The following is a 24,054-nucleotide window of genomic DNA, read 5'->3' as shown; positions in this document are numbered from 1 at the left end:
AGTGTTTGGTTAAGTTAGTTTTGTTTAAGCTTGTGTTGAGCTTTTCTTAATTTCATTTTGAAGGTTAAGAGATGACACCTAGGAGAAGAAGTGTCGATGCTCTTGGAACTGATCAATCAGCCGCTAATTGTAGAGTTCCCCCTGTTCCTATTTCCCCTACTGCACCACATGTTGCTCCAATGGTCCCTGAAGCACCAGGAGTTGTTCCTTCTGCACCAGCCGCACAGGTTTTACAATCATTGTTGGGACTACTAAACAATCATGTAGCCCCACAACCAACAGTTCCACCAACTTTAAGTTTGGATAGAGGTTCCTTATTTGAGAGGTTTATGAAGGCAAAACCTCCAGAATTTCATAGAACAGTGGACCCTATGGAGGCAAAGGCATGGGTACTAGAGATGGAGAAAATATTTGATGTTCTAGGTTGTTCAGTAGACCAGAAGGTGGCCTTTGCAGCTTTTAGGTTCAAGGGTCAAGCAGAGCATTGGTGGCGCATGGTGAAGCGTTAATATGAGGGTAGAGAAACAGTGCTAGTATAGAGTAAGTTTCTGGAACTATTTAATGAAAAATACTTCCCTGGAGTGGTGCGAAGGCATAAACAAGTGGATTTTCTCAATCTGAAGCAAAATGACATGACAGTGGCTTAGTATGAAGCCAAGTTTGCGGAGTTGTCGAGGTATGCCCCACATCAGGTGGCCATAGAGAAAGATATAGTGATGTTGTTTGAGAATGGCTTGCGGTCAGAGATCTATGCAAAAGTAGCTATTTTGTAGATGAAGACATATTCTGCATTGGTAAGCAAGGCATTACTAGCTGAAAGGGGAGCAGAAGAGGAAAAGAAAGTTGAGGAACAAAAGGCCAAGGAACCACAAAACAAGAGGCTTAGGGACGAGAGACAAGTAGAGCATCGAGGTGGTGGTAGCAATCCTAGCAAGAAGCCTTACATCCAAGGTCAGGTTAGCAATGGCATGAGGCAGCAGAATCGGAGGATTTGTGATAAATGTGGTAGGTCACATTCTGTTGGGTATAATTGTGATGGCACAGCTCGAATATGCTTCACGTGTGGCAAGCCTAGGCATCTTTCTGCACAAAGTAGGTCCAAGGGACTGGGAGGTCAGTCGGTGGCATAGTCATTTCAGGGGCAAGGGCAAAGAGGAACTTTTTATAGTGGTGGGTTGAACCAGAAGCAGAATAATGGAAAAAGTGGGTCTACCCAAGGTCAGACATCCGGGAATGGGACTCAGGAAAAGAAGTCAGCGGCTACCCAAGGACGTGTTTATGCCCTCACTAGAGAGGAGGCTGAGGCTGCTCCATCTGTGGTACAAGGTACACTCTTTATATCATCTATACTTGCCAGAGTGTTATTTCATTCAGGATCTACACATTCTTTTGTTGCACCTAAGTTCCTACATTGTTTGTCTATTCCTTGTGAGCCTTTGGACGCATGTGTTGCTGTGTCTACTCCATTAGGGCAAACAGTAATGTTAGGGGATGTTTGTAGATCTTGTGAGATAGAGATGGGTGGTAAAATTTTTGTAGTGGATTTGATTTCTTTAGAGATGAAGGATTTGATGTAATTTTGCGGATGGATTGGTTGACGAAGCATCATGCCTCTGTTGATTGTTTTAGAAAGGGGGTAGTTTTTGCTATGCCGAGGCAACATGAGTTTTTCTTTTAGGGAGATGGGAAAGGGTCTTCTATTTGTTTTATTTCTTCCCTTCAGGCTAACCGAATGTTGAAAAAAGGGTGTTATGGTTACTTAGCTTATGTGGTGAGTACTGAGCAGCTAGAGTAGAAGTTAGAGGAGTTACCTGTAGTGAGTGAATGTGTTGATGTTTTTTTAGAGGATCTATCTAGTCTTTCTCCAGATCGTAAGGTAGAATTTTACATTTATTTGCTCATTGACACAACACTTATTTCTAAAGCGCCCTATAGAATGGCACCGTTGGAGTTGAGGGAGTTACAAACTCAGTTACAGGAGTTACTAGACAAAGGTTTTATTAGGCCTAGTGTCTTACCTTTAGGAGCACCTATGTTGTTTGTAAAGAAGAAGGATGGGTCAATGAGATTGTGTATTGATTATAGGGAACTGAACAAAGTCACAGCGAAGAATAGGTATCCTTTGCCACGCATTGATGACCTATTTGACCAATTGTAGGGAGCTTAGGTATTTTCTAAGATTGACTTGAGGTCAAGCTATCACCAGTTGAAGGTGAGGGATGAGGATGTTCCTAAGACTGCTTTTAGAACCCGTTATGAGCATTATGAGTTCTTGGTGATGCCTTTTGGTCTCACAAATGCACCAGCCGCATTCATGGGTTTGATGAACAGAGTATTTAAACCCTAACTGGATAAATTTTTGGTAGTGTTTATTCATGACATCCTAATTTATTCGAGTAAGGAGGAGCATGAACAACATTTGAGGGTAATACTGTAGATCCTTAGGGAGAAGAGACTGTATGCAAAATTTAAGAAGTGTGAATTCTGGTTGAGCAGTGTATCCTTTTTGGGTCATGTGGTGAGTAAAGATGGGGTATCTGTGGATAGCATGAAGGTGGCAGCAATTGTTGATTGGCCACGACCTACTTCTATGACAGAGGTACGCAGCTTTCTAGGGCTTGCTGGATATTACAGACGGTTTGTGGAAGGATTCTCTCGTATTGCTTTGCCACTTACCAATCTCACCAGGAAAGGGGTAAAGTTTGAGTGGAATAATGATTGTGAGCGTAGCTTCCAAGAGTTTAAACAGAGGTTGACATCAGCTCCAATCCTTGCCTTATCTGCAGATGGTGGTGGTTTTGTGATTTATAGTGATTCTTCATGACAGGGTTTAGGATGTGTGCTCATGTAGCATGGGAAGGTGATTGCTTATGTGTCACGATAGTTGAAAGTACATGAGAGAAATTATCCTACGCACGACTTGGAGTCAGTTGCAGTGATTTTCGCTCTTAAGATCTGGCGACATTATTTGTATGGAGAGTCATGTGAGATTTACACTGATCATAAGAGTTTGAAGTATATTTTCACAGAAAAATTTGAGGCAAAGAAGATGGCTTGAGTTACTAAAAGATTATGATGTAAATATTTTATATCATCCGGGGAAGGCAAATGTGGTTGCAGATGCCTTGAGTAGGAAGGTCGCAGTTGGAGATGTAACTGCTTTGTCTATTGAGAGTTGTTTGGTGGAAGACATGAGACGTTTGAGGCTTGAGGTTGTTACGCCTGGTGATAGGGCTTGTTGTAGTCAATTGACAGTTCAGCCGACCTTGAGAGAAAGGATTCGTTTAGCTCAGGAGATTGACCCCCAATGTAAGCATATTAAAGGAGAGATGGTAGAGGGTAAGCATGTAGACTTTGTGGTTAATGATGATGGGTTGCTTAGATTCCGTAGCCGAATTTGTGTTCTTGCTTGTGGTGATTTAAGGAAGGAGATTATGACAAAGGCACATAGTTCTAGTTACAGCATTCATCCTGGAAGCACTAAGATGTATCGGGATCTTCATGAACATTTTTGGTGGAATGGTATGAAGGGAGATATTGCAGAATTTGTGGCTCAATGTTTGGTGTGTCAACAGGTTAAAGTAAAACATCAGAAACCCGCGGGGAAACTACAACCCTTACCTATACTAGAGTGAAGTGGGATCATATTACCATGGACTTTGTGTGTGGTTTACCTCGCACTAGTAGTAATCACGATACAGTTTGGGTAGTTGTTGATAGATTAACCATGTCAACACATTTTATTTCAGTACGAATGAACTATTCTCTAGCTCGATTTGCACAGTTGTATGTGAAGGAGATTGTTAGATTGCATGGTGCACCTGTGTCAATAATGTCAGATTAGGACCCTCGTTTTGTGTCTAAGTTTTGGGGTGCTTACAGTCGGCTATGGGTACTCGATTAAATTTTAGTTCAGCTCATCACCATCAGACAGATAGGCAATCAGAGAGGACTATTTAAACCCTTGAGGATATGTTGAGGGCTTGTGCTTTAGAATGGAGAGGTAATTGGGATGATTGTTTGCCGCTCATGGAGTTTGCGTATAATAATAGTTATCATTCTAGTTTGGGAGTAGCTCCTTATGAGGCTTTGTATGGGAGGAAGTGTAGGTCTCCTTTGTGTTGGTATGAGGTTGGTGAGAGGCAAATGTTGGGACCTGATTTGGTGGAGGATGCTACACAGAAAATTATCACCATCAGAGAGAGATTATTGACAGCTCAGAGTAGACAAAAAAGTTATGCTGGTCATCGTAGGAGAGATTTAGAGTTTCATGTGGGGGATATGGTATTCCTAAAAGTATCACCATTGAAAGGAGTCATCAGGTTTGGAAAGAAAGGAAAGTTGAGTCCTAGATACATTGGTCCATTTGAGGTATTGGAGAAGGTTGGTGAGGTTGTGTACCGTGTTGCTTTACTCCCTAGGTTGGTAGGAGTGCATAATGTGTTTTACGTGTCTATGTTGAGGAAATATGTGCACAATCCGTCGCATGTGATAGATTATGAGCCATATCAGATTAGAGAGGATTTTTCATATGAGGAGATGCCTGTTCGAATTTTAGATTCGAAAGAGAAAATGTTGCTCACAAAGGCCATTAAATTGGTTAAGGTACTGTGGCGTAATCACTTGGTTGAAGAGGCGACTTGGGAACGCGAATATACAAATCAAATAAATAGTTAAATAATAATAATTTTACAATCCCAAATATTTTGCTTGTTAATCTTTAAGTGAAAATTAAATTTTATTAGAGGGTTTTATAATTAATTTTAAACCTAAAATAAATTTATGGTGGAAGTCTTTAATTTAGAGTTAAGATTTATTGTTAAAAATAGTAATAATAATAGGGAACAAATTATTAAGTACATTTTGATCTAATAGTTATATTTAATTTTATTGGTGAAAAGATAAAATAAAAAAAAAACAGAATAAAATATAAAAAGAAACGTGGGAGTAGATGTTTGTGAGGAAGCTTAGGGTTTTATGTCCACTATATCAAATCATAGGTCTCCATAACTAAGAGAGAGGCAAAGAAGTTTGTGGCAAACAACAAGGAGAGAGAGGAATTCTATTTAATCAATACTGTGTGGGTAAGTAAATTGTTTATTTGCACTTTTATTATTTTTTTTGATCTTCCATAGTTGAGTTCGTGAAATGCATGGTTTAATCATTAGGTGTTTATTAATTTATGGGCTGGTGTGAAGGAAAGTATAGTATATCAAACCTGGGTTCTGGGAAATAATGATGGAAGAACAGGTGTTGTATGGTTGCATGAGTGTCATTATGGAAGAGATGTGGCATTATCTTTTGTGTGTTATGTTGTCAGGGCACTGGTGCTCCTGTTTGGTATTGTTACTAAAGGTCTAGATATAATGTTTAAGGTTCAAACATTCATGTATAAAGAATGGGTATTATTCTTAGTAAGAAAAAAATTATATGCAGAATCATAGATTTTAAAAATCAAGAAATCATATCAAACGGATGAATTTTGCACTGAAATTTTTACAGTAGATTAATTACATATTGAATTTCATATCTGAATTTTCTCATAATTTTTGAGAGTCAAAATCCATATAAACTGATGCATTCAAATCTGTCCAAAAAACTGGTTTAAAACAGTAAGTTCGGAAGCATCATTCTCTTTGGGTATAGATCCGAAAATTATCAAATTAGTGTCATTAGAACTGGTTACGAGTCTAGTTTTGTAAAAAAATTTCCTTGCATTGATTGCTCATGTATACTAAGAGAACCATTAATTTCTTTAAAGTGCTACAGAAAACAACCTGTTTAGATATAATTAATTGTAGATAATTATTTTGATAAGCAAATCAAGTAAAACCAATTGGATTTGAAACTTAGGATATATTAGTTGATATCTGGAGGGTTTTGGAATTTTTCGAATAGCATGGAGTGGGTTTTGTAATTTTCAAAGTTAGCGAATAGATTGGGAAAAGTTGTTTAAAACTCTGTTTTATCTTAAAGTTACTTTTAGTTAAGTTTCTATCGGAACCCATGTCTTGGGTGATTTTAGACCTTGAAGAATATGAACTTAGGTAATATTTAAGAGTAACGGTGAGTTGGGTTGAGCCGTATTAGTGCGCTTTAGTTTGAGGTTACTTAGTTCCTATTCTTTAGTATTTTTAAATTAGTAGTGACGTGCAGTTTTCATACTTGGTTCAGGGCACTAGTTGGAATTTTATACTCTATTCGAGGATTACATTATTCTGTTTCTAGGTGAGTAGTTTCATGCTACATATTTTTATAAATGTTCCCTTACCCTGAACTGTTGGAAAATTAAATTGTTGTTTCAGGACTAAACTGTTTTGATAAATTATTATATTATCAATGGAATCAAATTATTTCTGAAACATGTGTGAACTTGGCATACTGTAAACTATTTGTTTTGGTCTAATGTTTATAATGGTGAACTACCATGTTTTGCGAAATTGATGTGTATTGATTATTGAGACCATCTGTGTATTTTAGTCCAGGGAAATTATTCCACTGTGTGTGGTGACTCTGGCCACTAGGGAACAGATCCGAGTTAGGCCGTGATGACTCTAGCGCTCAACAATTGTAAGGAAAAGACCTAGGTTAAACTAGGTGACCTTCAATCGGATCGTCTTAGAGAAAAGGCCCAGGTTGCCACCCTAAGGATCACTCTTGGTTCGGTATTAGATCCAACGGGGCTTATAGCCTTGAGAACTGTGTGGCATGTTACTTGTTATTTCTTGGTATCCAGAAAATTATTGGTGTTCATGTTGTAATCTGTTTTAAGTGAAAAATGTCATTTATCATGTTCTTGAGAGACATGAGTATTTTAACTATTGAACTGTGGAACCTTCTTTTTGAAACAGATTCTCTTTATCAAACTGTATGCCAATCTAGTTTTTGTGATATATGTCTTATTTTGGAATTGATCCATGTTTTCAAAACTGTATGTACTATCCATGTTGCTACTCACTGAGCTATCAGCTGACTTAGTTGTTTACTATTTCCAGGTGTTAGAAGGACTTAGAGTGGACTCATGGCGTAGCGGGGACTCAATTGCATGGACCTCTAGGGCATTCATTTATTTTGTTTTAGATTGTTATGTCAAGTTTGTGTATTTTTATTTTTATTGAGGTTCATTTAGGATTATTTTGATATGCGGGCTATTTATATCCCATAAGTTTGGATGGTATTGATTACAGTTGGTTTTGCCGTTTATACTTATGGAAATGTCACTGGATTGAGTTTTGGTTGTTTATTAGTGGACTTTGTTATAGTTATTCAATGTGTATGGATTCGTATTTAGGCTTACGTGTGCCTTGGGCTAAGGCCCTGCGGGCCACGGCCGGTCATACCCCGGTTTGGGGTGTGACATCAAGGACTTTTGTCCCTTCTTCTTCCAACCTACCTCAGATTGTACCACCACTTTTGATCACTTGTGGAAACTCATAGTTGCCATCATCTTCTTCAAGCCACTTGAGGCCTGTCTCTAAGACACTTCCATTGACAATCAAGGCCCCACATCACCACCTTCTAAACTTAAGGTTGCAGGTAATGTTTTGCCTTCCATTTGATATACTTTGTAACCCTGACTATCTCATTTTTCCTTTTGGGAATACTAACTTCTTGGGTTTTTGGCAGCCAATGTTGAACCTGCTACTGAGCCCTTACTTAGGGACCAACACAAGGGCAAAGCCCCAATGGATCCAACCATCCAAACAAAAGACACACCTCCCGTCCCCAAACTAATGAGGGACTTCTTATCAGGCCTCCATACACAGGCACAAAGGGTCCAAAGGAGGATCACCACTTCTTCCCCTGTTGAAAGAGAAATAAGGGCTAAGAAAAGGCAAGAGCCTCCAGCCACCCTTGTCTCTGAAGCAAACCCTAGTGATTGGGACACAACACTCAGCCAAATAGTTGGCCAAATAGCTCCAAATCCCTCAGGGCAACACTATTTCTTGTTACACTCCACCTCCTCTCATTTGTATTTAACTGACACTTTCCTAATTGTAGAGAAAGAGGAGAAGAGTCCTCATCTCTATAGCTGATGATGAAGACACCCTTTCCAACTCTCCACAAAACACTAACCAATCTCTACTTCCTTCTCCAACCACTACAGCTAGACAACCACCTTCAGAATAAGGCTCACACTCAACCCCAAAATAGCCTGCTCCACAACCATCTTCAACCCCTACTCATTTTGAACCTCATTCCATTGCTTTCAAAGATGTTACTCTTAGAGCCTTCCTAATGAAGGTTCTTTACCCAAGGACAACTAAACCCATTAACTTTCCTTTAGTTTTTACTCCTCAACTATCACCATCCAATTCTGCTAACTCTTAAACTTCCAACAGGCAACCAAAGAGGATTGACCTTGACAACTCAACCAACAACTAATCAATTCCTCCCAGTCATCAATCTTCTCCAGAAAATCGACACACCAGGTCTCCTCCACTAGAACCTCAAACCACTCAAAGTAAGTGTAATTACTAATGTGGTTGAGCATCTAGCCCTTTTTATTTCTACTGACTTTAACTAACTTCTCTTTTTCCTTCAAAACCACAGGGTAGATACAATCATTGCACCACCCCTACTAATGAATGAACCAGAGACAAGTCCTGAGGGTACAGATGCTAATACTGCCTTTCCTACACTTGAGACTACCATTCCAATTGAACCAACTCTTCCTGCCACCACAACCACTACTGAACAAAACCAGCCTCCAACAGACATTCCATCAATTACTGAGCAGGTACTACTTTCAACCTTAATTTCTTCATTTCCTACTACTTGCAAAATACAAACTTATCAATTTGTTACTATCGACAGGCCATTATCCTAACTCAGGATATCTGGGAAGAATTCACCACCCTTCAACAAAACCTGGATCAAATATCACCCATTCCTCAAAGACTACACCATTTCCAGACTGAAACCCAACAAACCTTAACCACTTTCATCAACCTAATCAACACTCCACTTGAAGAAATAGCCCTAAAGCAACCTGATGAAACCTTAGCCTGCCTCACTGTTATTTTGAACTTGTCCCCTAATCATTTCAACCCAATCCAATTAAAATAACTGGCCAGAATCACCACATAATGGCTAACTCTTTTGGAGATGGTTCAAACCTGTTCCAAAGACATCCAAACCAAAAAAGACTTTCTAGTCAAAGCTCGAACCATATCTACTTCCCTCAAGCTCAGTCATCAAACTTCCTCAGCTATTTCTGAACAAGTTGCAACACTTGCACTTGAAGAATTAAGACCTGTGGCAGAACTGGCCATTATTAGACAAAGAAAACTCCATCTGTAACAGCAGCAAGATTAACTCAGCTAAGAAGCAAGGACTATGCTTTCTCAGATCATAAATGGTCCTTCTTCAATCCAGACTGTCAAAGCAGAGCTGGACCAAGCTCAAACAATGCTAGCAGATGCCCAATCAGAATGGGGCATTCTAGCCATTCTCTTTCCCAAGACTTAGCTTAGGGTTTTTTTTTCCCTTGCTCTTCTTTGTATTGCACCAAGCATTTCATTATCTTTTGTAACTAACACGTCATTGTAGTACACTATTGTACTACCCTTTTCTTTAATCAACATCAAAACTTTGTTTTGCATGGCCTATTGTACTAAATATTTCATTCCTGTGCAAACTTCCTTTCTTTATGTGAGTTGTTCTGTCTTGGATGCATCTTAAGTTCCTTTGAAAGTTTTCCACATAGTTGGATAATACCTCTTAAGGTATTTCCTATTTATATTCCTCCTATGTGGTTGTCCTTCCAAGGACCCCAACTGATATACACCTCCTCTAAGGACTTCATGGACCCTAAAGAGGCCTTCTCAATTTGGTGACCACTTGCCAAACTCAGGGTCTTTTGTTCGCAATGGCAAGATGGTTTTCCACACCAAGTCACCTACTCCAAAGATTTTCAACCTAGCCTTCTTGTTATAGACTCTCTTAATCTTCTTCTTTTGAGCCATCAAACAATCAAAGGCATCAATCCTTTTGCATTCCACATCTCGTAATTCCATGAACATGGCCTCCCACATACTCATCGATAGGAATGTCATAGTGCTTATCTACCCTACTAGACCTTACTGTCACCTCCAAGGGTAGAACTGCAGCATGACCATAAACCAATTCAAAAGGAGATGCCTACATGCTATCCCTTTTTGAATTCTTGTAGGCCCATAAGACCTCAAACAATAACTCATGCCAATCTCTTGGATTGTCTTCTATTACTTTACTTAATGTCACTTTAATTGTCTTGTTTCATGATTCTGCTTACCTATTTGCTTGAGCATAATATGGAGATGAGTTCAACATTTGAATGTCGTGCGCTCTGGAAAATTCCATTACCTCATCACCATTAAATACTGTCTCTTGATCGACAGTAATTGTTTGTGGCAAGCCAAACCTATGCACTATGTACTTCTTGATAAAATCAATCATATGAGATTGATTCACTACTTTTAATGGGACTACCTCTACCCACTTAGTAAAATAATATGTGGCCACTAAAATGAATGCATGCTGCTTTGATGATGGAGGAAATATCTGGCCAATCAAATCCATTGCCCATCCCCTAAATGGCCAATGCTTGACAATTGAATGCAAATCCCTAGCTGGCAGTTTTTGCACACTGCCATGTTTTTGGCATTGCTGGCACCCTTTTGCATAATCAATGCAATCTTTTCTTATAGAGGGCCAAAAATACCCATGCCTTTTAATCAACCACCTCATCTTCTCACCTGCTTGGTGAGCGCCACAAATGCCCTCATGGACTTCTATCATGACCTGCATCTGTTTTAACCCTCCAATACATAACAATGTCAACCCATCTTGGGTCCTTCTAAACAAGTCATCCCCTATAACCACATAGTTCATATCTTGATATTTTTTCCTTCTATCCACTTTTACTTCTGGTTCACTTAAATACTTGATCAAATGTGACCTTTAATCATCTTCTGACACCTCCAGAGTCAATATTGACAAACCTTGTTACAACTGTCAACATCTAACACAAGGCATTGTTCTCTTCTGAATCGTAACTATTCTTTCCTGGAAACCCTAGAATTCTCAAACCAGAGGCTACTTGGGCCATCTTGTTGGCCTCCTTATTCTCAAGTTTGAACATGTGTTCAAACTCTATTGTCTCAAAACCTTTGACTAGTTGCAATACCTGTTCTAAATACTCTCCAAGTATTGCACTGTTGAGCTTATACTGACCTATTACTTGCCTTATCACCATCTGTGAATCCCCAAACACTTTTAAGTGTGGAATTCTGTAACGCCCTCAAAATAATAACAATAAACCCGTCAGATAAGACATGCATTTACATATAAACTAACCACATTCTTTTATTCATTAGAGTTCCATTACATAAGTATTACATGTTAACATCAAAACAAAATGCCTTACAGGCTTACAGCTTTCCAAGTTAACACTTGGTTACAACAAAAGAGTACTAACTCGTTTACACATTAAGCCCTAGGCTTGAAGTTACATGTAATACATCAAAAGTTAAGCGACAAAAGTATGTCCGTCTCTAGCCTCCAGCTATGTCCTTGGAGGTGGCATGCTTCCTACACCTGAAAATGATATTCCCATATAGGGTGAGCCACAGCCCAGTAGAAATACACTAAACCAACCATGACCAATGACTAAAATATTAGCAATTGATAGATGGTCAACACTGATACATTCACATAAATTACACATTTATGTCATACAACTTATGAGTCTAAGTTACCTTTCATTATCCCTTTTTCAACAGATAAGCATGCTAGCTCTATCATCATTTCCACAGATATGTATAAAAACTATATCCCACATTCAGATAAGCATATAAGCTCTATCTACATTCTCAACAGATATGTATAACAACAATATCCCACATTCACAGATAAGCATATAAGCTCTATCTTCACTTCTCTAGACAAGCATATGAGCTGTGTCTACGGAGTTCATCCCCTATCTTCTCCCAACACTATCCGGTTTAGAGGTACATCCCCTATCTTCCCCTAAACCGCGGAGTACATCCCCTATCTCCTCCTCTACACATAACATATATAAACACATTGGTTCTATATACAATCACCCAATACAGACAGTTAATGTACTCTATCAACCGTCAAGTTCCATGACACATTTCATTGATTAGTTTCAGTTTGCCTAATCATCATGCATTGTCTACAACAATCACGACTATCCTCCACCGATAGCCCAAAGCAGTTATTTCTAAACAGAAAATAAATGCAGAAATGGATATTCAATCAACATTTCATTTCCTCATTTCTCACCATTAATTATCCCAATTAATCAAACAATGTAATTAGGTCATTTTCCATAATTACCATTTCAACCCTTAGGTCCCATTTTCACCAATGATTTAACATTTATTCCATTTCGCTATGCCAAACATGCATCTAGGTTTATTATGAATAAAACCCCAACTTTTGTAAAATTGCACAAAAGCCCCAAACTTTCACAAAATTACCAAGCCAAGCCCAACATCTCAAAATACCAAAATTTAAAGACAAAATCCATAGAGAGGAGTAGGGTATCCCTACCTCGAAGTTTAAGCCACAAAGGAGATGAAGACTCGAAGATCAACGTGCTCCAAATCTAAACTTTTTCAGATTAAATCGAAGCTCTCAACACCCTCTATCTTTTTAACAAAGGCCCTAGGCTAGATTCACACCCTAGGGAGATCAAACCTTAGAGAGAATGTAAGTTTAGAGAGAGAGAGTGTCGGATTTAGGTTTTGCTCAAAGAAAGGAAGTGAAAAAGTGATGTTTAAGACGCTGCTGTCCGTTGATATAAAACACGCTCGCTCGAGCGAAGACTTGGTCGCTCGAGCGACCAGACACAGAAAACTCTCGCTCAAGCCAAGAAGTTCTCGATCGAGCGAAGAAAAACCCAGACCGCTCGAGCGAAGGAAGCTCGCTCGAGCCAAGAAAGACAGCTCTCAGGTCCAGAACCAGGTGCAACCGCTCGCTCGAGCGAGCCACTCTGGCTCGACCCACCAAACACGAACCCCACTCTCGCTCGAGCGACCAACTCCTCGCTCGAGCGAAGGTCCAAAATTCTGGGCAGCAACACTAGGCTCCCAAACACAACCAACCTGTAACAAACCTGCCCAACACATCCTATAACTCAATATACAAAGAAAAAAAGAATGTAAACACGATAATAACCAACTACCAACATCCACGGACACATGTCCGGATCACTGTACAACAAGGGTAAACCCGGGATCGCTATAAATTCTTAGACTTCTTGCCAATTCTAGGCAAATAATCAAGGCTTCATATTCTGCCTGATTATTTGACAACACCTGAGTTTCATCCAATTGATATGAGGACTGAAATACCTGTCCTTGGAGTGAAACCAACACCACCCTAACACCAACACCTTCTTCAGTATTTGAGCCATCAAACATTAACTTCCATGGCTTTTTCCCAAATGAAAATACCTCATACACATCTACCTCGACAGGGTTACTTGGATGCTTAGCCAAGAAATCTACTAGTGCCTGGCCTTTCACAGCTTTTTGAGGTACATACTTGAAGCAATATTCAATTAAGGCCAACAACTATTTTCCCCGTCTCCCTCTCAAAATTGGCCTAGATAACATTTATTTTACTACATTAGTCTGAGCAATCACATTAATCTCTGTAGGAAACATGGAGTGCCTCAGTTTGATGGTTGCAAAATAAAAGGCTAAACACAACTTTTCAACAGAGCTGTACCTAGATTCTGCTTCATTCATTTTCCTACTTAGGTAGTAAACAGCTTGCTTACACCTTTCTTCATTGTCCTGAGCCAACAAATACCCAATTGGCTGTTTTCCTACTGAAATATACAACTTTAAAGGTTTCCCTTTAATGGGTGGCATCAGGATTGGAGGCTTAGACAAATAGTCCTTAATTGCATCAAATGCCCTTTGGTGCTCACTTTCCCACCTAAAGTCTTTATCAGACCTTAACTTTAACAAAGAAGAAAAAGCTAAAGTCTTCACTGCCATATTAGTAATGAATCTCCTTAAAAAATTAATTTGTCCAAGGAAACTTTGCATCTCCTTCTTATTGGATGGAGGTTGGGTTGCTTTAATAGCTTTAGCCTTGTTTATACCCACCTTTATCCCCTTCTGATGGACTAAAAAACCCAAGAAATTACCAACATACATCCCAAAAGCACACTTCAAGGGACTTATTTTCAACTGATATTTCCTCATCCTTTGGAACACCTGTCGAAGATGGTCCAAATGTTCATCAAACTCATCTGACTTGATTACCACGTCATCAATATACACTTCCAAGAATTTCCCAATTAGATCATGAAAGATAAAATTCATGGCTCTCTGATAGGTAGCCTCTACATTGTTAAGCCCAAAAGGCATTACCAACCATTCAAAAGTTCCTAAGGCCCTTGGGCACCTAAATACAGTCTTATGAACATCATCTAGGCTAAGAAAGATCTAATTATATCTAGCATGGCCATCCATGAATGGCAAAATCTTATGCCTTGCAGCTGAATCTACTAACAAGTTGCAACTGGCATGGGATACTCATCTTTAGGTGTGGCCAAATTCAAATTCCTGAAATCAATACACATTCTAATCTTTCCATTTTTTTTAAGAACTGGAACTATATTTGTCAGCCACTCCACATACCTGGCTGTTCTAATGAAACCAGCTTTTAACAACCTTGCAATTTCATCTTTTACCATGAGAGTGACCTCATTTGTCATTCTTCGTGGAGGTTGTTTATGAGGCACAAAATTTGATTTTATTGGTAGCTTGTGTTCAACCAAGGACCTATCTAGTCTTGGCATCTCGTCATAACTCCATGCAAAACAATCAGAATAATTTGAGATCAAGCCAACTAGCTTGACTTTACATTCATTAGGTAATAAAGCATTTACAAAAATAGGCCTCTTACAAGCCTCATCACCTAAATTAAACTCCTTTAAAAGGTCTTGCACATCAGCCTAAGAGCCTTGAGATCATCAAGCTTTGCAGGAGCTGCCTTTAGATTCTCATACTACACCTCCTTATAATCTAGAGGGCTGTCATCTACCACACATTCTGCCCAAAAATAGTGGGGCAACATACCACCTGACCTCCTCTCTAAAAAGAAATAGAAAATTCTAACAAAAGTACTTTTAATTACATCAGAATCACATTCACTCTCACTTTTCTTCATCTTCATTGGTAATGTCTTCAATCAACACTTCATTTATAGGCTTGGTCTTCAAGACACTTAGCCTAGCCACTTCTTGGCTCATTTGTCGAGAACCTTCCTCAACAAATTTTTGGAACTGATCATAAGTAAGTCCAATTCCCTTGGATTTTAGTTCTTCATTTTCCAGCACAACAGGGTTGAATTCTTCAGTACACAACATTGCTTCCACATTGTGAATATCAGCCTTAAAGGGATTTGCCTCTGCCAGAAAACCTCCATGCCTTGCCCTTCTTGACCTTCTACTGTTAAGAAAATTAAAGCCTATTAAAGAGAATAAGGCACACAACCATTAAAATGAATGCAATCCCTTCCAAGCAGCAGGTTGTAATTTGAAGTGGAGTCAATCACAAAAAATGTTGCTCCCAAGGCAATTACTCCCCTTCTATCAAATGATCCTCTTGAGAAATCACTCATAGACACATCAGAAGGGATTAAATCATTAATAGTTTTACCAATCACACTTAAAATTCTGGTGGGCAAAATATTCACAATAGCCGCATTATCAATTAACACCTAGGTCAAAGGACAACTATTCAGGTGTGCACTCACATACAAAGGTCTCAGGTGCCTTACCAATTCTGGCTTAGGTGACTGGAGTACCTCCTTCTCACCACTGCCAATTTTAATTACTTTAATAGACTTACTAGCCTCTTCTTTGGACTTACTCACCTCTATCATATTCACAGTAGGCTCTAACAGGTCTTCCACATCACCTTCCAGTTGCAGTTTGCTACTATCACCCAGGCAATAAACGAAGAGGGGCTTCCCATTATACAAGATGCAAATCCAAGTAGTGTAACAGACTAGCTATAGGACTCTTCATCAGACAATGAGCTAAAAGTAAAAGAAGTCCTTTCTTCTCGCCTTTGGGATGAAATAATCCCAGTTTAGCCCTTATCCTGTAGTGAACCAAGTCTGCCCCCCTTCTTTTTATCATTTTGTTTGAGGTGGGCTTGCTCTCATCTAAGAGAAAAGAAAAAAAGGGACAACACTCTTAGATATCTAATCTAATTTCATAAGTAAAAGAAAGTTTCTAACTGCCTAGGTTTTGCCTTAAACCTTTTTGGTAAAACCAGAATCATATTACAATCAGGGTTTGCAGGCAAAGAACCAAACCTGATTGCATCTAACTTCTCACTAAAGCCCTTAGAACTGTTAAACTTTATATCTTCCTTTCTGTCTTCCTTGCTGTCGACAGGAGCCTCATCTGACTGCGTGCTACCACAGCATTCCCATCAGCCATTACCTCATCCTCTTCACTCTCCTCATCATACATGAGTGCTTTAGATATCTCCTCCAGCTGCCTCCTAAGAAGGATCTTTTTTGGTATCTTATCTACTACTTTCTCTATTTTGCATGACTCACCACACTCTTCCTTCTTTTTCTCTATCTTCCAAATTAGATTGTTTTGGTCATCTCTCTTTGGATTATCTCATTCCTTTGTTGAAAACATAGCATGAAACTTTCTTTGCTTCCTTCTCACTTGAGTTCTAGTTGGGCCTATAGGCTTCCACCCCGACAGAGTAAATTTTGGATGTGTCACACCTTACCAACTAACATGTGTAGGCACTAGTGGCTTCATCATCCTTGGTTACATTGGGGGATAAGCCTGTGGAAACCTCACCTCTTGACCATGAAACTACCCTGGTCTGAAAAACCTTTGACCTTGGCCAATAGATGGCCTTTGAAATGGTCTTGGCATAAATGTTGGCCTCTGAATATGACTAGGGCCACTAGATGGTCTCTGATCTTTCAACTGCCTTACTTTGATTCTGACCCCTTCTGTTCCATGAAGAGAAGGATACACAGGCTACCATCTGAATAAGAATGGACCATCCTCCTCACCATATGACCTGTCAACAGGCCCAAAGATCCCAGGGTCCTGCCCATTAAACAACAACTTCTCTTTATTGAAAATTTGAAGGTCACCCCCACCTAAGGTATTAAACCTTAGGCCATGATCCTTCACACTCTCTTTCAACTTGTCAGCCAAAATGGCTTGCAATTTTTCCTTTCCAGTCCCACACCTTGAGCACACAAACTTGTCCTCATCTACCACCTTCTTTTCCTTCTCTTGCTTCTCCTTATGGATTCTCTCCAAATCAAACAACAAAATAGTTGGATTTGGTGCCTTCCTTTTAATGTTAGCTGTTACCATATGGATTTGTGCCATTTCTGGAAAGGGATTACTGTCCACTATCATCACTCTCTTCTCATTCTATGCATATTTCAGTAGCCCTTTCTGTATTAAATCTTGCACATAATTTCTAAAAGTTACATAATTGTTGGTAGAATTCCTAAAAGTAATATGCCATTTGCAGTACTCATTTCCTCCTCTGTCTTATTCTTTTGGAATTATTTGTCCAGGAGATAATGTTAAAAATTTATTAGCCAATAGTTCATCAAAAATGCCATTAGCTTTAGACAAATCAAAAGAATATTGTCTAAATATGGGGTTTGCATTTCTTTTGGTTAGCTGAGTTGTTGGCATGTTGACTGGTTTGTCTACTTTCCTCAAAGTCCCACAAACCACTGGTTTTTTGCCAACCACGTGAGCCATATCCACATCAATTTCTGTCTCCACATCAACCTGTTGGAAATAAGTCCCATAAGAGTTTGCATTCCTATGTCTTTCCTTTCTAAGTATTGATTCATATCTTGTTGCCCTAGATGACAACTCAAACAAGTCTCTAAACTCCATCCCTTCAAACTTGTTTCTCAACTCAAATTCTAACCCATTTTGAGCCATTGTCACAATTTCAACCTCAGGCATGTACATTCGACACTTGTTTTTTGCCCTCTTAAATCTGTCAATAAATTATTCTGGACATTCAGAGAACTTCTGCCTCATTTCAGACAGATCAACCAAAGTCACTTCAAACTCAGTTCTACAGAACTGGGCATGAAATTGACTCTCCATTTCCACCCAAGTATGGACTGAATTACTAGGTAAATTAATGAACTATGTAAAAGCAGTCCTAGATAATAAATGTGGAAACAACCTCATTTTAAGTATGTCATTATTTCTTACTTCTCCACATTGAGTAATGAAAGAATATGTGAAATAAGAACCCGATTCATTTGAGTAAGAAAGAATAAGCGTAGTAGAACTTCAGACTACTTTGACAGAAAAAGACAAGAAAGGTCAAGTTTGATCAAGGAAGTGATATTGTGTTTCTATGTGTATATGTTATGTGTTTGTGTAGGTCATGCGCTATCGTTTGCCTGATCTATCTGATTTGTGAAATATGTCTGATATACTTTTGGAGCTATCTGTGAGTAATAACCTTGTAAAACTATGTTCACGTTTAAGTATTTTCCTACATGATATGACAAGAAATGATCTGTTTTCTGAAATGCTATGTTTTGTATCAATTAATGATTGTCCATATATTAGCAAGTATTTGTGGCATCTTTAGCACATGGCCCTTGCTCGGGGGTAACAATACCGTGGTCTATGAGCATAAGGCCCTTGCTCGGGGGTAATAATACCATGGTCTCATGGCCCTCGCCCGAGGGTAACAATACCATGGCTTAAGTATGTTATCTGTTCCTGGTACCGGAAGTTCCTTTATGGAAATGCTCTGTATCTGATCTGTTAGCGCTTATGATCTTATGCAAAATCTGAATATGAATATGAATATGAACATATATGTAAATCTGTTTCTGATTTGAAATCTGATTATGCATAGGACTCTGTTTCTGATAAGAATTTGTTTCTGATATAAACTTTGATTTTTGACCCTGTGATAGACATCATTCATTAAAACCCTTTACTTTGTTATTATTCACTGGGCTCCAGCTCACTGTATTATTTATGTATGTAGGTGATCAGGCGTGTGACCAGGCTTAGAAGTGTCTGCCTGGAATCTGTTTTTGTTAGCCAACCTATGTGCCTCATGTGAAGGTTCCGAATATGTCAAGTTGTTATAGCTATGTGCATAAAGTTCAAGTTTTGTTTTCTTATTTTGGTTTAGCAAGTGTTTTTGTTTATTATGTATTTAAGGCTAAGTCTCTTTTTGTCTAGCCTATATATATGATGATGTGTAAATGCATGTATATAAAGTTCAAAGTTTTATGCCTCATATAAATCTGCACAGTTCAATAGACATTGTATATTTGTTATTTGCTTCCGCTAGCCCCTAATATTATGTTAATCTGTCTCAGAGGCCTTCGGTAATCTCAGGATTACTGGCCGGTTACGATGCTAAACTTATAAGGACGGGTTTGGGTCATGACAATGGGCTTTCCATGCAAAGGCACAAGCGGTAGGGTGACTCACCCTTACTGGCCACCTAATGCAATTATTATTATTTTTGTAATGATAAATTTATATAAATGTGTATGTGTTTTAGTTCTTTAAAAATCAATTAGATGAAGTTTTCAACTAAGATATTTAGTAAGAGTAATTATTGAGTTGAATCTTTTACAAAAATAGTTACAAAACAAAAACCATTGAATACCCATAAAATTATTATTCTTAACAATATTTTTGTTAGTGACTAAATTGGGATAGTTTCTAATTAATTTATACATTAATAAATTTATTAAATAGTTTTTAGATAAAATTAATTTATTATTCATATCTTGAAAATAATTAAATACGAGTTCTCATAGTTAGAACAGAGAGGAACATACGAATTTTCAATTGAGGATCTTGCGCCCCAATTACCTCTCTCCAATAGTCGGTCCAAATGCTAGCTAGATGATTAAGTTTAGGTGTTCAAATAAAATTATTAGATAACAAAAACAACTCTTCGCTTTTATTCGTACTATTGCTCAGGAGAGTTGTTAATGAAAATAGTGGTTCATAACAATAGAACTGATGAAACAAGGAAAGGTGGAACTGCTTTGGTGAAATAAGGCCTTTTGATATTGAAAACTAGCCAAAATTTGCAGATAATTCTTGTCACTTTAAATGGTTGTCTTGGAAATTGGGTTGGGTTTAGACCTAGGTCTGAGAGTCAATAGTACCATGAGCCATGCATGACTCATGAGGAGATCCATAAAATTTGAATGATTCACCTTATTTAGAGGATTAGAAAAGAAACCCAACAGCCCCATCTCATGATCTCATTCCATCATTGGGAATTCAAGTTCATTATTCATTCGTCTAATGATGTGTGTGCTTATATCTCTCTGTAATATACTCAAGTATCATTCTACTGGTGGGAGTTTGAGAATAAAATGCATGCCCATGGCTTATTAATTTGCCCGCAGGTTTAGAAATAAAATTAGAATTATTATTTTAGGAGGTGAAAAACCAAGGTAACGTTCGGTAGAGTTTTAGAATTATGATTTAATAATATAGTTGTATTTTGAGTTTATGAGTTTTGGAATTATGATTTGAGTGTAGAAAATTTGTTTGATTATAAGTTTTGAAAAGAGTTTTGAATTGAGTTTGAAATGAATGATGTGACATATGATATTTGATTCAAAAACTTACAACTCATAACTAAACACACAACCCAAAATTCTATTCAAAGCTCATATATTTTTTTTAAAAAAATTCAAAAGTATTTTTTATTTAAAATATAAAAATAACAAGTCCACAAAAAAAAAAAAAAAAGAAAAAAGAAAAAAGATGAACACTGTTCCGGTCAACCATCCAGACGATCGGCCGAACGTCCGGGGGACGTCTGGGGGGATGACTGAGTAGACGTGTTTTGAAAAGTGAATGTGGAATCAACATTTGAAAACTCTAACCAAACACAACCTTCATTCCAAAGAGTAAAATTAAGTTTTGAAAGTTTGACCAAACACGGACTTTCTCACCATCAAGACTACAAAGGGCATAAGAGATTAACCCTCAGTTATGCTAGAAATCAACCACAACAAAAATTTGGAGCAATTTTCAGGTTAGGGGTTGCGCGAACGCAGGCCCCCACTACCACAAATTATGATGTAGGCTCCACCACTTGGATAGACCTTAGGTGAGCACCCCTCCAAAGTGCAATGGAGGTCACTAACCTACGCCATGGGCCTTGTTGATCACCAATTGACCCCGTCCAGGTAAGTATGTTTTATGTTACTACTTGCTCCTCATCTATACACTCATGCTAGCCTCTTCTCTCTGGTGTTTGTTCGACATGGGATTTCATGCAAATCTCAACTAATTTCTGCTAATAAGTAAAAACATCAAGACAGGCAGTGATCTGTTTGTTTCAAGGTTTTAAAATAAGCACTTGGTATGTCACGCCCTAAAAAAAAAACATTAAACCCATCAATATAAACATACATTTATATACAAAAGATCCACATTCCCTCAATTAATCAGAGTACTTCATTACAAAAGTATTACACGTTAACAACAAAAGTAAATGCCCTACGGGCTTACAGCTTTCCAAGTTATCACTTGGTTACAGAAGAGAGTATTAACTCGGTTACACATTAAGCCCTTGGCTTGAATTTACATGTAATACATCATAAGGAAAAAATAAGGCAACAAAAGTATGTCATGCCCCTAGCCTCCCAAGCTATGTCCTTAGAGGCGGCATGCTACCTGTACCTGAAAATGATGTTCCCATATAGGGTGAGCCACAGCCCAGCAGAGATATACTAAACCAACTATGAACAATGATTAAAAGATTAGCAACTGATAGATGGTCGATACTTACACTTCCATTTACATCTTATTTCAATTCCATGACAACCAAACCTATGTTACAATTCACTTTTCATTTCTTATTCAACTTTGAGTTTGAAAACAGGGTTCAGTACTCTGGCCAAAACATTTTGATGAGATTATAGTTCATCATTAGAACATTTTCAAAATTCACGGTGGATACACATTTTGGTGTTGTATCAATAACACATAAACTACATCCATACTTTACAAACGATGATGATATACATTTTAGTGCTATATCAATCAAACAAACTTTTCAATAGACAAGCATATGAGCTATGTCACGCCCCACTTTTTATTACTCGAAGTATTACTAATTTCATTTACTTAATTCCATTTCAGAGATAACATGCGGAAATAAACTCGTATATTCAATTTGTAGAAGTGAATAACATTGCTCTCATTCGTATGCAAGTAAATACAACATGAGAACACTAAATAAATTGCCCTTGGGCTTACATCATTAAAAGTCAAGAAGAAGGGTATAACCCTTTTACATAAATGGCATTCCGCCAACACAAAAGAGGCCCCGTGGCCAACAAATAAGAAGATCCAAAACCTTGTAGAACATCCTGGCTATCACCTGAAAAAGATTCAACAACGTGGGATGAACATATAGTCCAGTAGGGATCTCAACATGATCTCCAACAATAACAACTTACAGATAGCTATGATCATGAATGTTCTTTCTCATACTAGAATAGTAATGTGGCAGTTTATACAAAATATACATAAGTATGAACTTTTCTCAAAAACAGCCATTTCATTCGACGCTATAAGCGGTTTACCTTTTTCCCTTTCCTTTTTATTACCCATTTTTCCAAACTTTCATGACTATAACAGTTTTAGAAAAACTATTTCACCAAGCCCATTACTCTTCCCCCATTTTCCGTACTTACAACAAAATGACCTTTTTTGAAAACATGTTCACAAATACCCCATTTTCTTTCACACTTTCCAAAATCTCAAAATGGCATTTTGGTTTGTTCCCAATACATTCATATCAATACATGCATGCCTTAAATAAAAGGGAAATAACAAATCATCAACATGTATATAATCCACAAATGAGGCAGCTCGGACTTTCAAAACTGTAACCACTACAACCCATAACATACTTAGACACACTAACGATAACAATTAAAACTCTGCTTTGCCGGCTATATGCACAGTAAGCTAAGGATATGCCAAGGCGATAAGCGAGATAATAACTCATTTCAAACATTTCATACCTCATAATAGATACACATTTTAGTCCTGTATCAATCTCAGACAAAAACACTTCCATACTTCACAAATAATACACATTTTGGTGTTGTATCAATATCAAACAAAAACACTTCTATACTTCACAAATGATACACATTGTAGTGTTGTATCAATGTCAAACAGTTTTCGGTTTAGAGGTCCATCCCCTATCTTCCCCTAAACCGTGGAGTACATCCCCTATCTCCTCCCACACAAAACAATGTATGTAAACAATTATCATATACAAATTCCTCAATACAGCAAAGCATCAATAACAAGTGTAATACATACACATAAACTATTCAATAATGTTTAACCAACACAAGTGTAACGCATACATCACAATTCAACACACCAATGTCATCCTCCACCGATGACCAAGGACAAAACCTCTAGATGCATGTATTCAGTACACCTAATAAAAGAGACTCAACTCTCAAGCAAACCTTAAACCCAACAACGACACTAGTACGATGGGTAAGGATAAAACCCCCAAATGTGTGTATTCGACACTCATGATACAATAGTTTAATTTTCAAATTTATTTTCCGAGACTCACATAGAGTTAACATTTCATTTACCATTTTCAAGATCAACTTCATAATTTTCTTAAGTCAACATGTTCCATCACTTATTCCAAAAACACTTTTCCCTTTTCACAAAACCGATTACATTCTCTTCATTTTACAAAATCATTTCCATGGATAATAAGCCATAACCCAACTTGATTCAACACGTTCATTTCAAAATAACCCCAATACCATAATTAATCCCTTAACTGTTAACACCTCCTACACAACTCATATTAACAATAGAAATTTACTAACATTGTTCAACCGTAAATCCTTTTTATTTTATCAAATCAAAATATAATTTAGGGCTTTCTCTTCTTTCAACAATAACATACTAATTTTACTCTTTAATTAGTCCAAACCACAGTC

General features: G+C 37.9%; 1 non-coding gene and 1 pseudogene across 2 annotated transcripts in view; both read right to left on the bottom strand.

Moving 5' to 3' along the window:
• LOC145820239 (nuclear pore complex protein NUP107-like) overlaps nt 1–24,054 on the bottom strand; it is a 244,678-nt pseudogene that overhangs the window by 137,727 nt on the left and 82,897 nt on the right. The gene's annotated exons all lie outside the window — the stretch shown is intronic.
• On the bottom strand, nt 21,097–21,257 carry LOC145820798 (U1 spliceosomal RNA). The gene has a single exon (XR_014362854.1). It is a non-coding gene; the product is annotated as a U1 spliceosomal RNA (small nuclear RNA).

The sequence above is a fragment of the Camellia sinensis genome, chromosome 2 (assembly GCF_055761805.1).
Source record: "Camellia sinensis isolate YWXY chromosome 2, ASM5576180v1, whole genome shotgun sequence".
Taxonomy (NCBI): domain Eukaryota; kingdom Viridiplantae; phylum Streptophyta; class Magnoliopsida; order Ericales; family Theaceae; genus Camellia; species Camellia sinensis.
The sequence above is the reverse complement of the archived record's forward strand: the minus strand, read 5'-3'. Positions and strand labels throughout refer to the sequence as shown.